Source organism: Polypterus senegalus, chromosome 8, assembly GCF_016835505.1.
Source record: "Polypterus senegalus isolate Bchr_013 chromosome 8, ASM1683550v1, whole genome shotgun sequence".
NCBI lineage: Eukaryota > Metazoa > Chordata > Cladistia > Polypteriformes > Polypteridae > Polypterus > Polypterus senegalus.
Window position 1 is genome coordinate 157,791,064 of NC_053161.1, and position 17,475 is coordinate 157,808,538.

The 17,475-nt window shown below is 40.7% G+C and overlaps 1 protein-coding gene across 1 annotated transcript in view; it reads left to right on the plus strand.

Moving 5' to 3' along the window:
• Nucleotides 1–3,874: 3,874 nt before the first annotated feature.
• LOC120533173 (gastrula zinc finger protein XlCGF57.1-like) overlaps nucleotides 3,875–17,475 on the plus strand; it is a 47,518-nt gene continuing 33,917 nt past the window's right edge. Inside the window, exons 1-2 of the mRNA XM_039759903.1 lie at nucleotides 3,875–3,905; nucleotides 10,371–10,863. The gene's annotated coding sequence lies outside the window, so the exon portion shown is untranslated. The remainder of the gene's footprint in view (nucleotides 3,906–10,370; nucleotides 10,864–17,475) is intronic.

Genomic DNA, 17,475 nt, shown 5'->3' on the forward strand with positions numbered 1-17,475 from the left:
ATGACGGCTAACACAGTATAAGTACTACTGAAACTGAGGTAGTGTGAGGTTGAGTATGAAATATGCAACACAAGATAAGGTAGCAACTTAGCCCCTGAAGTTTTGTTTTAGAGCACACACTAATTAAACAGAATTAATCTCTGAAGTTACAGATAACAAAGTGACAAATCAGCAATAGTTGTGTTGTTTTCTAGAGGAATATTAACCAAAGCTTTTAAAATGTTAGTTTTACATTTGCTTACTTGGCTGACGCCTTTATATTCAAAGTGACTTACAGCATTTATGATACAATTGGTTGCAGTTCATTTTGGTTTTCCAATTGGAGCACAGGCAGGTCAAGTGACTTGCTCAGGGTCACACAGTGGTGTCAGCGGTGGGATTTGAACAACAACCTCCAAAGCCTTAACCACTACACCACACTTCCTAAATCTAGTAGGCCAGGCTAATTAAATTACGACATTAACTTACAACTAATTTATATCATAAAGGTAAAATTGGTCTTTTTAAGACCAAAAGCAATAAATTGAAGTTGGATTAATTGTCCATGCTCCTTATTCTAATGAGGTAGTAGGGAAACTTGGTGAGTTGAAACTTAACACATGTCTAACTCACAGCCAGGGACAAATTGCCACAAGCCTACTATTTTCTTAGCCGTTCTAATCACTTTGGCACGTTGTTTAGATAAGGAGAAGGTTGTGTCAATGTAAAACCTTTGTAGAAGTTCCTTCCTGAAGTTAACAAACTACCTGGGCCCACTAGCAAAAGATCAGTCTAAGAATCTATTTGGATCGAAAATGGACTGGTGATCCTTAAGGCCTTAAAGAAGATGAGTTAGTATTGTAGCAGTGCTACCGTGGGAAGAACTCCATTTCCCAGCAGCCCAAGGGGGATTACCCGCATAGGATGACTAAAACGGAAGTAGGGGCTGCTGGGGACGAAAGAACCTAGCGGGAAAGTTGAAAAAGGGGGTCTGACGGAGCAGTGGGAGATCAATGTCTTTGTGTATCCTGCCCAATGTGTCATCTAAAATTCCAGTTGTGCCTGGGATTGTTTCCTGTTCAGATGAATGGACTGTCTCGTGCCTACCTGTTGAGTGTATAGTGGTGGATTCATCGTCGTGCGTCTTCAAAAGGTGCGCTCCTGCAAATCTCATCACTCAAAACTCAAGACTACCCCTAGGAGTGTTACATTCATTTATTTATTATGGAGGCTGTTCTCGGGATTGTTATCTTCACACCAAACCATTTCATCCACTTGTGCTGTATTGGACTGTATCAGGACATTGTTGTGAGTGTTTATTGTTGTGGGAAAGGGGAGGTTTGTCTGATTGTTGTTGTTTTGTATTAGGTTTTCATTTAATATTTTATACACTCATTCATTGGTTTCGTGTCTCTGTTTGTAAGTGTGTGCAGGTTGGGCCATGCCTCGGTGCATCCCTGGAATCTCCACCGAAAAAATAAATAAATCACCGGACCACTATAGCATGAATTTATGACACTCATTCTCCATCAGAAAATCACTCACAGTTGGATGATCCTCCCTGAAATGGTAGCAGTTACATGCAAACACAGGGCCTCCCAGTCAAAACCAAGAGCTTATTTAACTGAGCAATAACAGACACACCATCCCCATCATCAAGCTAGCTGTGCCTCTGACTTGTACTGCCGCTGGGTGGGTGCCATAGTACACAGCGGCAGGCTCTGGATCAGCCTCCATTGACTGTGCGCACCCTTTACATTCACACCTCCCCTAAGCACTCATGAACATGCTACCAGTTGTCACTGGTGAGAAATTGTTCAGAGCAATTTTCCCCAATCACAGATAATTGTCCTCCTTGAAACTTCAGTAATGATGGAAAATCCCAGTTCCTACAAGTGGGTGCATATCCACATGAGAAAGAGACGATCTCCCCCATCGGATAAACAAGCTGAGCCTTTGAGATGTGCTGCAGGGGTGTGTGTGTGTGTGTGGTGGGGGTCTTCTTTAATACAGTAGCAGCAGAACTCAGTGTTTACAATTCCAGTGAGCCAAAATTGATCCCGACTGCCGATGTCCCGTGGGGCTTCTTTGCGACTTATTGAGCAGAGCCTCTCTTCATTTAGACAGTTTAGAAATTGAGTGAGAATGCTGAGGTGAAAAGATTGGAGAAACTCTTAACATTTGGACTGGACAAAGTATGCCAGACCACCAGGATGAGTTCCTCTTTTGTGGGCTGTATTGGAAGTGGTGGTTAAACTACTGTTGTATCAACGCTGAAACTGTCTGCTCTGAAATAGCTGATTAAGTAATAAGTTGTTATGCTTTTTAAAATAGTTATTTAGCAAGCTCGAGGCTTTTGACTAATTAACCCTAACATTAAGATAACAATAGGATGTAATTTAAAAGAAAGAATGTATTTTATACTGCATGTTTTATACGTGTTAAATTAAGAATAAGAAAAAAAAAGTGTGGGCGGCACGGTGGTGCAGTGGTAGTGCTTCTGCCTCGCAGTTAGGAGACCCGGGTTCACTTCCCGGGTCCTTCCTGCGTGGAGTTTGCATGTTCTCCCCGTGTCTGCGTGGGTTTCCTCCCACAGTCCAAAGACATGCAGGTTAGGTGGACTGGCAATTCTAAATTGGCCCTAGTGTGTGCTTGGTGTGTGGATGTGTTTGTGTGTGTCCTGCGGTGGGGTTGGCACCCTGCCCAGGATTGGTTCCTGCCTTGTGCCCAGTGTTGGCTGGGATTGGCTCCAGCAGACCCTCGTGACCCTGTGTTCGGATTCAGCGGGTTGGAAAATGGATGGATGGATGGATGAAAAAAAAAAGTGACATACTGAAGATGTTTAAAGGATGACTCCAGAATGTCATTGTTCTTTCAGGATGAAAGTTGATAAAAAAGCAAGAATAAATGACAGGGGTGACCAGCATTGTTACTCTTATTCTTGTTGTGGAAAAGTGAGGGGGAGTTTGGGCCTGCAGGGCTTGCCCAATGAGGTATCAAGCATCCACTTCACTGCTGCCTGTTCTTGGACAGTAGCGGGTGGGGAATTTGACTAAAGTGATCATAAGGTAAGCCTAGGAAGGCCAAATAATAAGCAAATAAACAGGGATACTCTGTGGCTGAAGATCTATGCTGGTATCTGGAAGGTTGCCGGTTCAAATCTCATTACTTCCAGAAGGGATCCTACTGCATTTTTCTTGAGCAAGGCCATTAACCTGAAAATTACCTGTAGGGTGCTGTACAATGCCTGACTATGAACTTGAGAAAAGACAGTTTCGCCACAGAGATCAATCAAGTATATCAATGGGGGATGTGTTACTTCCCTGGGGACTCCCTTGGAGAAGAAGGGTCAAAAGAATGATTTTGGTTTTGTTAAGATTGTTCACAACATAAGGATAATAAAATATGGACATGTGTAAGTATTTACAGACATCTATTAAAAAAAAAATCTGTGAATTCTTTTTGTCTAATTTTAAATGTTCTTGTCAGAGTTCCTTTCTTTCAGCCAGTTATTTAGATCAGCCTTTATCGTTACATTTTTCTTAGGATATGCTCTTTGATTTCTTCTACAGCCCACTTGCACTCTCAGTAGTGCCTCATGATATCACTGCCAGATGACTGTTGTTCGCAAGTGGTATTGTCTTCCTAACCCCAATCCCCACCTTTTTTCATATTATGGTCAGGTGCGTTGACATTTAATTCAAGTAACGAATATTGCTTCTTTATCGGCATATTTAGAATCCGTCCGTGTTTTGCTCTCGCTAAAGCGTAATTGGTAAGAAGGCAAAAAGGTGGAAACCGGTGACGTCATGTACGAGCGACGGAATAGAGAGACGACACCAGGTGTCTGCACGGCGCCAAATCTTTAAACTGGCAGATCGTGTGGCCCGCCTGGAGAAATGGCTCTCCAAAACTGAACGCAAAAGGTACTTGGTTAAGTATAATAAATGACAGAATTGGTGTGGGGGAGTGAGACGAAGTGACACAACTGAATGTGAAAGTCCCAGTGGCCGAGCAGAGCACCACGTCACAGCTCATTAGGTGTAGTGTACGGACGGGCGCCGCTCGAGTCGGCTGAAGTGCTCATAGAGCTCAACGACCTCGGCTTGCGCGGCTCACCTCATATTGATAAAGCCCCTCACACTCGTAGTAGCCGGTCTCCGACACTTGGGCCTTCCCGCTTGTTCCACGAACCGCTACCTCGATGTCAGTTTAACCTGGGTAAAACTGGGGTTACAGCTATGAGTACGCGACGCAGGCGATTTGAGCACTTGTGAGATTTTACCCAAGTGCATTGTGACGTTCTTTTGAGTTAATAAAGCTATTGTGATAATCGTGTGTGTCATTTTCCATACGAACAACTGTAAACCTACATTTGCCCACCCCTGTATATAAAATACCAGTCAAAAACTTGGACACACCCACAAATTTTAATGTTTTCAGTAAAACTTGATAAATTGTTTCTATTTAAAGACTATTATACTGATTTAAAATACAGGCGCGAAATTATTAGTGATTTTAATGGCTATTATTGCTTGAAACGACTGATTTTTCATTTTTTTCTTCACATGTGACAGCAAAAGCCCCATTTTCAGTAGCCATTCCTACAATGTCCCAATAGTCAATTTCTTAGCTTATCCTTAATTAGTCATGTCAGTTAGTCCTGTGTCCAACCTAACACAGGGTCACATGGGTCTGCTGGAGCCAATCCCAGCCAGCACAGGGCAAAAGGCAGGAACAAATCCCAGGCAGGGCGCCAGTCCACTGCAGTACTGTAATTAGCCATGTAGAAACACCTTGGTAATTGCTTTAGCAAAACTGGAACCTGTTATTCTATTCACTTTGGTTGGAAAGGTACTGGCATTCCTAAAGTTCAAATCTGCATTCACAAATGGCCAAAATGAATAATGGATGCTGGCCGTAATATACTTTTCCAACCATCTAGTGTCCATTCTATTGACAATTGTAACCTTTTCTTATTACTTGCCAGTTTCAGATATGGCTTTTTCTTTGAAACTCTCCCTCATATGCTAGCATCCCAGAGTCATCTTTTCGCTGTAAGAAGATGACACTTACAGTGGGTACGGAAAGTATTCAGACCCCCTTCAATTTTTCGCTCTTTGTTATATTGCAGCGATTTGCTAAAATCATTTCAATTAATTTTTTCCCTCATTAATGTACACACAGCACCCCATATTGACAGACAAAATAACGAATTTTTTAAATTGTTGCAGATTTATTAAAAAAGAAAAACTGAAATATCACATGGTCCTAAGTATTCAGACCCTTTGCTCAGTATTTAGTAGAAGCACCCTTTTGAGCTAATACAGCCATGAGTCTTCTTGGGAAAGATGCAACAAGTTTTTCACACCTGGATTTGGGGATCCTCTGCCATTCCTCCTTGCAGATCCTCTCCAGTTCTGTCAGGTTGGATGGTAAACGTTGGTGGACAGCCATTTTTAGGTCTCTCCAGAGATGCTCAATTGGGTTTAAGTCAGGGCTCTGGCTGGGCCATTCAAGAACATTCACAGAGTTGTTGTTAAGCCACTCCTTCGTTATTTTAGCTGTGTGCTTAGGGTCATTGTCTTGTTGGAAGGTAAACCTTCGGCCCAGTCTGAGGTCCTTAGCACTCTGGAGAATGTTTTTGTCCAGGATATCCCTGTACTTGGCCGCATTCATCTTTACCTTGATTGCAACCAGTGCCTGGTTGTCTCCACACATACCGCTTAGAATTAAGGCCAAAAAGTTCTATCTTGGTCTCATCAGACCAGAGAATCTTATTTCACACCATCTCAGAGTCCTTCAGGTGTCTTTTAGCAAACTCCAAGATAGAACTTATTGGCCTTAATTCTAAGCGGTATGTGTGGAGACAACCAGGCACTGCTCATCACTTGTCCAATACAGTCCCCACAGTGAAGCATGGCGGTGGCAGCATCATGCTGTGGGGTGTTTTTCAGCTGCAGGGACAGGATGACTAGTTGCAATCGAGGGAAAGATGAATGCGGCCAAGTACAGGGATATCCTGGACAAAAACATTCTCCAGAGTGCTAAGGACCTCCGACTGGGCCGAAGGTTTGCCTTCCAACAAGACAATGACCCAAAGCACACAGCTAAAATAACAAAGGAATGGCTTCACAACAACTCTGTGACTGCTCTTGAATGGCCCAGCCAGAGCCCTGACTTAAACCCAATTGAGCATCTCTGGAGAGACCTAAAAATGGCTGTCCACCAACGTTTACCATCCAACCTGACAGAACTGGAGAGGATCTGCAAGGAGGAATGGCAGAGGATCCCCAAATCCAGGTGGGAAAAACTTGTTGCATCTTTCCCAAGAAGTCTCATGGCTGTATTAGCACAAAGGGTGCTTCTACTAAATACTGAGCAAAGGGTCTGAATACTTGGGACCATGTGATATTTCAGTTTTTCTTTTTTTAATAAATCTGCAACAATTTCAAAAATATTTTTTTTTTGTCTGTCAATATGGGGTGCTGTGTGTACATTAATGAGGGAAAAAATTTATTTAAATGATTTTAGCAAATGGCTGCAATATAACAAAGAGTGAAAAATTGAAGGGGGTCTGAATACTTTCCATACCCACTGTAGATTTGTTTTTTTGTAGTTTAAAAAGGAAGCCTGTATGACATTTGTTTCTCACACTACTGTTATGCAGTTGTGCATATGAGCCTTTCCTTTCTTCTTCTGTCCTGGTTAGATCGGTCCATCCACTTCTATTACGACAGCTTTGTATGAAATCTTCAGCTTCTCAGCAGTAATTCACATTGTGGAAGAAATTTAATGGGCATCCCCCACTTGGTGAACCATATAGGCAGTAAACACAGGCAGGAGAAAGCGTCAATCTTATTTATTATCTAAGTCTTGCAAGAGGCAACACTCATCGCATATCTTATTAGCAAGTATTACAGAGGAAAGGAGTGTCCTCTACGCTCTATTTGTACAATTTATTGACTAGATCACAATTGCAAAGAATTCATTTCATAATCGGAAAACGTTTAACATGATTGGTTACACCCAGTTGCTAACGGGACATGATAAACGTTGACCACAATTAACTCCGTCCACTAGGTTGATTGATAGTTCTGTCAACGTGACTTTATAAATGTGTTTATGACCCTGAGATTTTGAATATTTTTCCTTTTCTCATAGTTTTCAGACCTGGTTTACTTTTTTATAATCCAGCTGGGTACATCAACAGGAAGCTGCCTACAATGATTAAGCACTAAATATAACCTTTTCCTCTTAAGCTCGCTTGCTCGCTCTGTCTGTCTGTCTCTATAAAATAAGTTAATGCATTAGCTGAAATCTTTATCATAGTGAATAGGTAATAACAACTTCAGCCTTCAAGCCTAAGCTCAGAATTAAACAAATATGAAACTTAAGCGCAAACTCAGCAGGAAATACAATTGGGCTTCTTTTGACAATTACCAGGGTGCAGATTCAACTCTTACAACATTCACAGTGAATAACCTTCATCGTGCAACAAAACAATGGGATGACATGTTTCTTTAAAAAAGCTTTTTAGTTTTTGCCATTTTTTGAACCCAGAACTGAACTTTAGGAATGCCAGTACCTTGCAACCCAAGTGAAGAGAATAACAGGTTTCAGTGGTGCTAATGCAATTATAAAGGTTTCTCTAATAACCAATTAGCATTTAAACATGACTGATTAAGAATACACAAAGGAAGTTGACAGTTAGGATACTAAAGGGATGGCTGCTGAGAATGGGGCTTTTCAGTCATATGTGAGTAATAAATATGAATCAGTCATTTCAAGCAGTAATAGTCATTAGCAACACTATTAATGTCTTGTCTATATTTTTTAATCAATTTAATAGTTACTTGATTATAAAGGGTATCAAAAACATGAATATTTCTGGGTATTTTCAAACTTTTGACTGGTGCTAAACATTTTATACCGTGTGATAGTGTTGTTGGTGGGTTGATGCTCATGTTGTTGACAGCCATCTCTTAGTTAAGATGTGCACTTTTTTGGGATTTTTAAAATACAGTAATTAATAAGAATAATTACAGAATTTACAGAAACAAAGAAGAACCAATATCATTTATAGGAATACAGAACCTGAATTTGTAACATCCAGAGGCAGCAATGTAATAATTTATGTATGAATGTGTTGACTTTGTTTTATATTATACAACTTTCTTTCAGGATTTAAGGTTTTTCAGCTTTTTTGTTAACTTTAAATGATATTTCAATTCCATCCCAGTTAAAAGAGGGTGATCTCTTAGACCATTTTCATTTATGAATCAAATATGAAATCTGAAAATATATTAAATACATTTTAATGAAGATAAATGGATAGGAAATTTAACCCAAAGCAATTATTGTATGTAACTATTATTTTTACAGTTTGATCTGTTGTGTTAGACAGACCTGTCAAAATCCTTAAACTTAAAATACACCTTTTAATGCCTGTAGGCAAATCCTTACTAATCGATCCCTGAAAATCTTGTAAACATGCAGCAAACACACAGATGCTCATTTTAACCCTACAAAAAGAATACAAATCATTCTGCTGAACACTCAAGTATGATCGATTCAAAATAATATAATGCAGTACATATCAGGAGTTGCCCACACCAGTGTTCAGTTTATATTATCAAACTGTAAATATTCTAAAGATACACATGGATGGTCAGAATGAGTTTGATAAGTATTCCTTATATCACTATTGTTATGTTTCTTATCATTGACTTCTACACAACTGAAAAACAAACTAGTTATGACAGCATAAAGGAAATAATTGTTTTTAGATTTTTGATTTTCTTTTAACATATTCACTACAGCGGGCGGCACGGTGGCGCGGTGGTAGCACTGCTGCCTCACAGTAAGGAGACCCAGGTTTGCTTCCCGGGTCCTCCCTGCGTGGAGTTTGCATGTTCTCTCCGCGTCTGTGTGGGTTTCCTCCGGGCACTCTGGTTTCCTCCCACAGTCCAAAGACATGCAGGTTAGGTGGATTGGCGATTCTAAATTGGCCCTAGTGTGTGGTTGTGTTTGTGTGTGTCCTGTGGTGGGTTGGCACCCTGCCTGGGATTGGTTCCTGCCTTGTGCCCTGTGTTGGCTGGGATCGGCTCCAGCAGACCCCCGTGACCCTGTAGTTCGGTTATAGCAGGTTGGATGATGACTGACTGACTAAACCATCTACAATTTTCATTCAGTATTTGATTTACTTGTGTACATTTTTGTTGTTATATCAGGTCTTTGAAAGTGAACTCTTATTTTTATGTTTAGTGTATTCTTTTTATTGCAAACATATGAATGTGGTTAAAAGTTGTTCTTGTGTAAAAAAAAAAAAAAGTCCAAGATGATAGGACCCATTTATGTCAGTCAGATCATTTAAATGGAAATTTCTAATTCCTGTGTGTGTTTAATGTGGGAATTCTGTTATTGTTGTTATAATATTTATTGAGCTCATGTAAAAAGCAAAATGTGCCTCTTGGGGGGGGGGGCATGTGGAATTGTCTAATGCAATTTGGAGTCTCGCTTTACATGGCAGCTGTTTAAGACCACAAAAACGTCCTCTTGTTGTTGAACGAGTGCAGCATGCACTAGGTGGGCTTGCACTTCCTTTTTTTTTTGTGTGTGCATTGCCGCACTTACCCTGAAACTATTCATCCTGTCAGGGCGTCCATCTCCATATATATGTATATAAAATCCAACGTCGGTCTGTATGTCTGTCTACTTTTCACGGGAGAACTCCTTAACGGATTTAGATTGGGTTTTTTTCTGGAATTTGCTTGAACATTCTGGTTGATTTTGCGACTTAAGAGTCATAATTCACTTGCAGGAGTGATATATTTGCACTAATCTAAGACCGAGGCTGCATGCCAAGTGGTGGGGGAAGCGTGATTTCAGAAGTAGGGAGCCGGGCAGGACCCTCCTCACTCACGCACCAGCCTCTGTTCGAGTTGCTGTACCTCTCGCCACATGTTGGAGTGTGCCTTGCCTCCGCTTACCTAGCGATACCCATTTGTTTATTGATTTTTTTAAATTTGTCCTGTTTCACTGCTATGTGGGTGGAGCCGCCAGGGACAGCTAGTAAAATAATTAAACAAAAAAACTGTGCATTAAGTTCTGAGGTTCTTGGTGTCAAAGGCACATCTGGATTGGAGATGCCCCCACACCGTTCTGGGTACGGGTCAAGTGAGGCAGTGTTCAAATTGTATAGCACACCAGTGAGGCCAAATCTGGGAAGCCTGTGAACATAAAATGGGCTGTGAAGGCCAGAGAAGAGAGGCAGGCTTGGTTCACGACTAACGGAAAATAAGCTAAGGAGAAGAACTGAGAGTTGACTGTCATGTGTAAAGTATATTTTGGAGCTGCACTGACTGTAGTTTACTCTTTTCTGTCTGCAGAGACATAAAGGCAACTGTGACCCTGGCAGCACCATGAAATGAAGCCCAGAGCAGTTAAAGGTTGAATATTAACATGAAAATATGAGTAAGAGTGAGGAAGGGGTCAGTCCAGACCGACACAAGGATCTCCATGTCATGAGTACCATGGAGGAAAGATTTATGAGCATTAAGGAAGAGGACTGTGATTGGGAATGTATGCCCCATCCGGGTGACAGTGCCAGCATTAAAGAGAGGGATTATGGATCAGCGGCAGCAGGCATTAAAGAAGAATCTGAGCAAACAGACGTGCAGAAGAATGTGCTTGCAAATGGCATCAAGGAAGAAGACATCAAATCGGACATTTTGTCTCAGCATGTGTGTCCAAATGGAGAGGTCACCGGATTAGGCCAGCTGCAGCTTGGGCACCCCATCCTACGACTGTGTTCTGTCCCCAAGGAGTCCAAATGTTTGGAGAAGATTCAGAAGCCCTCATGTTCAACTTCTGCTGGGGAAGGTAGGTGTTTAAGTTGATTTAAGTGTGGTGTGAATGAAATAGCCGGACACACAACGAAGGCTTGGGGCAGCCTTCCGTATAGTTTTCCTGGCTCGAAAAGGCTTCAATTTGCGTACAATATGTACAGGTAAGAGTCTAAAACAGAACTGTTTTAGTATGGAGGATGAGAGGTTTTATAGGTGGTTCACAGGAAGTGACATCCTCGGGGCCGGGACAGGAGGGATTTCATGTAGTTGGTCTGCGGACAGAAAAGAGAGAGGCTTAGTGCACCCCACCCCTCCCTGGCCTGGTATGGAATTGCCGTTTCCTGGTCCCTTTGGTTGACTCCCAAGCGCACGTTTATGACAGTGGAAATGAAAACCTGTTGTGATCTTTGAATCTTGTGTTATAAAACCCTTTGTAACCTAGATATTTAGAATTAAGCATTAATTAAGAATTAAACACATTCTCAAGGAACAACATTCATCTCAGAGTAATTCCCTAAACTGCTAATTTTCAGAACAATGGCACCAATTACCAGCATTATGTGTAGTAAATATAACAGCATGAATAACATATACCTACTCATCTTCTACAAGCCCTTCATAATATAAAGATGCATAGTTTTTGTTTAAAATAAACCTATAATTTAAATGTATTCTGGAGGTGAAAGCATTTTAGATAATAAAAATTCAGTTTTCGGTCTTGTAAAATAGTGGGAAACGAATCCCACCATAGGCAGCAGAGGGGTTTGTTTGATTATATAGCAAGAATATTAAAGATACTCTTTTTAGGGAAATAATGGGCACCCTGTTAATTGCACGGATCCAAAGGGGTTTAAAAACGGTGCCCCTTTGAGGAGTCTGCATGTATTTTTCCATTTCTGTGGGGGTTACCCCTCTGGATATTCTGGGATTCCCTGGTAGGTGGATTGGCAACTCTGTAAGAAGTGAGCTTTAAGTTGAAAGACCATATTCTAGGGTAACCATTTTGTAAGAGACCAAAGATTAGTTTTTTTCTGCAAAAATATATGATTTAAAAGTCTTAGCATTTGTGCTTTGTAGTCTGTGTGTGTTATTTCAACACAAATGCCTACAATTAAGTATAACACTATCATTGACTTTCAAATGCTTGAGAACAGGATGTCTTCGGAGATTCATTTTAGTCTAACCAGTGTGCATGTTAAGATAGGAAAACCCTTTAGAAAAGCGCTATATAAAGGTAATTCATTATTACAGTGAACTCTCAACTTTTGAGGTGGTAACATTTCTAGAAAATGGTGTGAGAGTCAAATACACGAATGTTAATACACTTGACCAATGGGAAATGGGTTTGATTACCGTGACCACCAAAAATTGTAATCATTTGCTAGAGATTGCATAAAATTTACTTTTCTGCATAGAATTCTTTATATCAATCATATGCCCTTTTCATAGCAAAGTAACCATGAAATAACCTATAAAATGGATGGGCCTATGCTGTCCTGGATAACGGACTGACTGTCTGTCGGGCAGGCCGCAGTTTGTGAGACTCGAGGACTGTGTCTCTGATACAGATGTGAGCAACACTGGAGCACCACAAGGAACAGTCCTGCCTCCTTTACTCTGCACATCTCCGACATTAAATATAACACCAGAGGCCTCACATATAAATGGTCTCCACGCACAGAAATGTTGCGTACACCCATTTCACTACACACATCGAGATCTATAAAAATGAAATGTTGCGTAAAGCCCCACACATTTTCATGGCAGCCTTCCCCCTTTGTGTATTCAAGTTTCTGCTCGGTTTTGCAAACTGCCGGCACACAGCATCAAACCAGTGCTACTGTTTCCGTGTGATCTCCCTTTTTTCAGATTCACATCAGTGACATGGGATTTATCAAATACACCAAAGTTAATTGCATATCATTTACAAATTTAATTCACTTGATTGTAACCATTCTGTAACAATATAATAGTGCACAGAATGGTCAAACTGCCATAGGTGCTTTAGCATTGCTACTCTCAGTGTACCACTCAGCATATTTTAATCCATTGTATGTGTGTTTGGTATCACAGCTGCACAGTAGCTGATCAGAAAGCTCTACAGTGGGTTGTGTCAAGAGTGCAGAGGATTATTAGGATGCAGCTTCCAGCTCTGGAGGACATTTATAGCAGATGCTGCCTAAGGAAATCCACCAGCATCTGCATGGATTCCACTCCGTCATGCCACAGTCTATTTGAACTGCTCTCATACGACAAATTCTTCAGAGCCTTTCCTGTACTGACCTTGCAGTTCAGAAACCATTTCATCCCAAGAGCTCTAAACGCACTCAATCAGTCCATCAAGTGCTCCTTGTAGAACTGTTTGTACTTATAAGTACAATCACCTCACTGCAAACTTACACTACAGTTGTACCATTGCACAAATTGAGCCACGTTATGAACCATTTGCACTATCTGCACTCTATGTACATATATATTGTACTTATGCTTGCATATTCTAAGTCGATTTAGATTTCCAAGAGCTCTCCTCTTGGAGCTCTGTGCTGTTAGAATACTAGGATGTATACTTGATATCATTTTTATGATGAAATGCATTGAAGCATGTATTAAACATCTGGGGGCACGGTGGCACAGCGGTAGTGAATAGGAAGAGGTTCATTGTGTGGTGATTGGTTACATGGAGAAAGAAAACGTAAGGACAGGAATTTGGGGTTGGTACATTTGAAAGAGACACTTCTGCTAGAATAAAGAAATCTCATCTAGAAGAACATCCATTTAATTCCCAGGATGCCTTGCCATAATATCTCTAAAAAGTCATTGCAAAAGCAGCTTGTACGTTTAGTTCAGAGAACCTTTGTGGCAGGGGTGATGAGGCTCCAAGAGGCTAGATATATGAATGAGTATCCCACTGGTTTAATTGCAATAAAGTGTAAATGTTGGGTTTGTGAGCTGGTGGTCGGGGACACAAGACTTAAGACTTAATCCTTAAAAACGGGGCTATTAAAATAGACAGAAAAGAAGTTAATTAGCAGTGAAAACTGGACACTGATTAGGAAAAGGGTCAGAAAGAAAACCTGCACCCACTGAGGCCCACCAGGCCTGGTGTTTGACACCTGTGTTTTAAGGATTCAGTCCTCTAAATTGATTCCTTTCTTCATTAAATGGCAGCCAAACAGAAATGAGATGTGAAATGAGCCAACAGATAACCAGTTAAACTGGGATTTCAAACTCCAACCAATTTCACTCTATGGCTTGTTGCTGCTCCTCTCATTCTGCTACAGTAGACATTTCCAAAACTGTTGATTTTTCTGTGTTTTTTTCTAAGAACACCGTCAAAATGTTCTGGTGACCTGAGAGAGCAACCTTACTGAGACCTTCACCTATGTTTATTTTCAGATATTGTGGTTAGCAGGTCATGTGGTAGCTTACTTTGTGTCTCCTTATTGTTTGGCTGCTAAATAAGGAAAAGGAGACAACTAATGGGCCTGAGTCAAGTTAATTAACACTAAGGCATAAGAAATTAATTAGCTCGCTAATGATGGTTAGAATGAAAACCTGCAGCCACTGCTGCCCTCCAGGACCAGAGTTCGCCACCCGTGTTTTAGACTGTAACTGCCTGAAGTGCCATATTGCTGTTGTGAATGTGGCAAACAGTTCTTCAGCAGTCTTTGGGTGCACTCAGTAACTTAGTTTGAGTACTCAAAAGTCAACAGTTTTACAGAGAAGCTGTCCTTGAAGTCATCCCTGGTGTGCGATTGTTCTGCTTCTGTAATCATCTTCATTTTGGATTAGTCTTAGAGTCATCTGCTAGTTCTGTGTTTGTGACATTTAACAATTTTTAAAAATGCTTTTCATGTTCTTATTTTATTAATTCAGCTGCATTGCATTTGTACTGCCATGAACTAATCATTGACTGCAGTGACGCATTACAAGGTATCTGCTCCACAGATGGCGTCTCTTTCGGCCCACATGCTGCCCGAGGCTCAGGGTCACTGTGATCATACAAAGGAAGGATGAGGAGGGAAAGGGATGAGGAAAAGGTGATGCTTTTTACCTTTTTGTGTTACATAAACAATATTTTATTACTGAACTTTTTTTTTTTTCTAAATTGTTATGGATGAATCAAAAACATATACAGTATGCTGCCTTACAAAAGCATTCAGTCTCTTGACCAGTTTTCTAATTTAACTAAATAACATTATATGCTGAAATTTTGTTTTCTTTTTTTTTTTTTTTGCAAAAATTTAGCTTTTTTAATGACCATCAACAAAAATCATAATCAGTCAGTAGGAAAATAAGTAATTGATCTACGGCACAAATGTTTTACTCATGGTCAAATACAGTAATAATATTAGCCCCATGGTAAAAAAAATAAAATAAATATTGCATACAAAAAAGCACTTAGTTAATTACTTAGTACTTCTGATGCATCCAATTAACCGTCAGAACTATAACTGTGGCCCATAGTCTTTGGAAATATATAATTTATATAATGTAATTAATTAATAATTTTATATTTATGAAATATATTCATAATAACTGTGTTTATTTCAATGACAAACTATCGCCTTTGTGCTCAAGAAGAAATTTGCCTTTCTGTTACAATCATTCCCTGATTTCTGTGCCCTACACCAGAGCCATACTAAATTGTGTTAAAACTTTCAGGTTCTGACTAGGCTTGTTTTTTTCACACTGACAGCATTACCTCCACTGTCATACATCCTGCCTTGGCCCTGAGGCTGCTAGGATAGGCTCTGCTTTCCTGCGATCCTAAATTGGTTTGAGTAGGCTTGGTAATGGTTGAATGGATGGAATAGACTTTCAATTGGACCAATGAATTCATAAAACAAAATGATTTAAAGAAAAATAAGATGGTGATCTAATCAAAGATGCATGCATTTCTGAGAAATAAGTTAAGCGAAAGAAATAAATTACATTTTAAATAAATACACTTAAAAATGGATGGAAAACTGGCATGATCAAAATGCTTATTTTGGCCTGCCCAGACAATAGCTGACATGTTTTTTTCAAAAAAACAAGGCTTGTACTCTGAGTCTTAATTGAAAATATTGAAGATGGCAGAGAGAAGCCATACGACAGCTTCATCTAATATTTATACATAATTTAACATGCAGAAGCAGATTTCTGTAAGAGTTAAAAATAGAAAAATACATTCTGTGCACCTTAACACTACCTGACTACCGCCTTCCTTTAGAGAAGTGGAAGGGAATCAAATTATTGTCAGTATAATCAAAAACCTGTAATTGAAACATTGGTAAGAGTCAAAGCAGCAGATCTTCTGCTTAATCTCCCTGCTTTAACTCTCCCTGCCAAGTGTACATCTGAGTAATGACACCCTGTGGTGTTATGGGTCCACAGCTCGTTGAGCAAAGGCCATTCATTTTAAATAATCACCGCACCCGAGGCGGCTTCATGAGGGGGGCGTTGTTGTAGCGAGCCGCAGGGCAGTCGTCGATGTGGGCGTTTCTCACTGTGTGCACAGGTGAGGAACTGCCCACATTCGTGATTGCTCCCGTGGCTAATGCTACAGCTGTGATGGCCCCTCACGTTTTAAAAAGAAGTGCGAGTCGGTTGTGTGGTAAGAAGGAAAAAAATGGAGAGAGAAAGGAAAGGAGAGGACGGAGGTTACCGGGAGCAGGAGAGGATGCATGTCGGTGAAAGAGAGAGAGAGCGAAACGCGAAGAGCGAGCGGACGGGCGAGCGAATGGCGCTTCGTGGACAGCTGCGTGGAAGCTGGGTGTTAGGCCGACACCCAGGTGTTTGTGTTGATGTCGCTCCGCTGGCGATCAGGTAGCGGGAGTGACCAAGGGAAGGCGACTGGCCGCAGAGAGGCCATGGAAAGGCAGCGGAAGTCGGGAGACTTGGTGCTGGAATCCCCAACGTGGGCGACCTGGCCGTTGTGGGAAACCAAGTTCTCCGGGACTGGGATGAGTGCCATACCGAAGCCAGGGATCGGGAGGTCTCCAGTCTCGTGTGTGTAGAAGAGGGCAGCTGCAAAGAGCGTCTTGCCTGCTGCTAGGCCCAAACGGGATAAGCAGGTGAGACGCTAACAGAAATGTTACACCGGATTTGTTGTTGGTTTTTAAGACTGCTTCCCAGAGAAGATTTTAACCTCTCGTTTTAAAGGATTGTTTTTTTTCTGTTTATTGCTATATTAACCTCCACGTCTTTTATGGATTATTTAATGAAGAACTTTTGGAGCATTGCACTTTACATGAACACTGTTTATTTTGTTGACTATTTTTAATAAAAGCACTGTTTTGCACTTTTTACTTTCCACTTGCTGGAATTATTTGCCTCCACTGACTAGCTCACTCGGTAACATTATCGACGGTGTTGGGTTCAAGGGTTCCCAAACATCAAAGGGAGTGTGGAGCCAGAACCCACATTGTCACACACCCCTAAAGCACTCCATACCACACATATAACCCACACAAAGAGAAGGAGCAGCCCATCCAACATGACTGATCTGAAGAGAGCTCACTTCTAGAAATTTTGTTTTCATGTGATGTTTTTATTTCAAAGCCTTTAAACTCAATGTTTTTTTTTTTTTTAAAGTGACAATCTTAAAGTAATAATTTTGAGTTTTTGTACTCTTTCGGTAAAAGCAGAGAATTAGACGCGA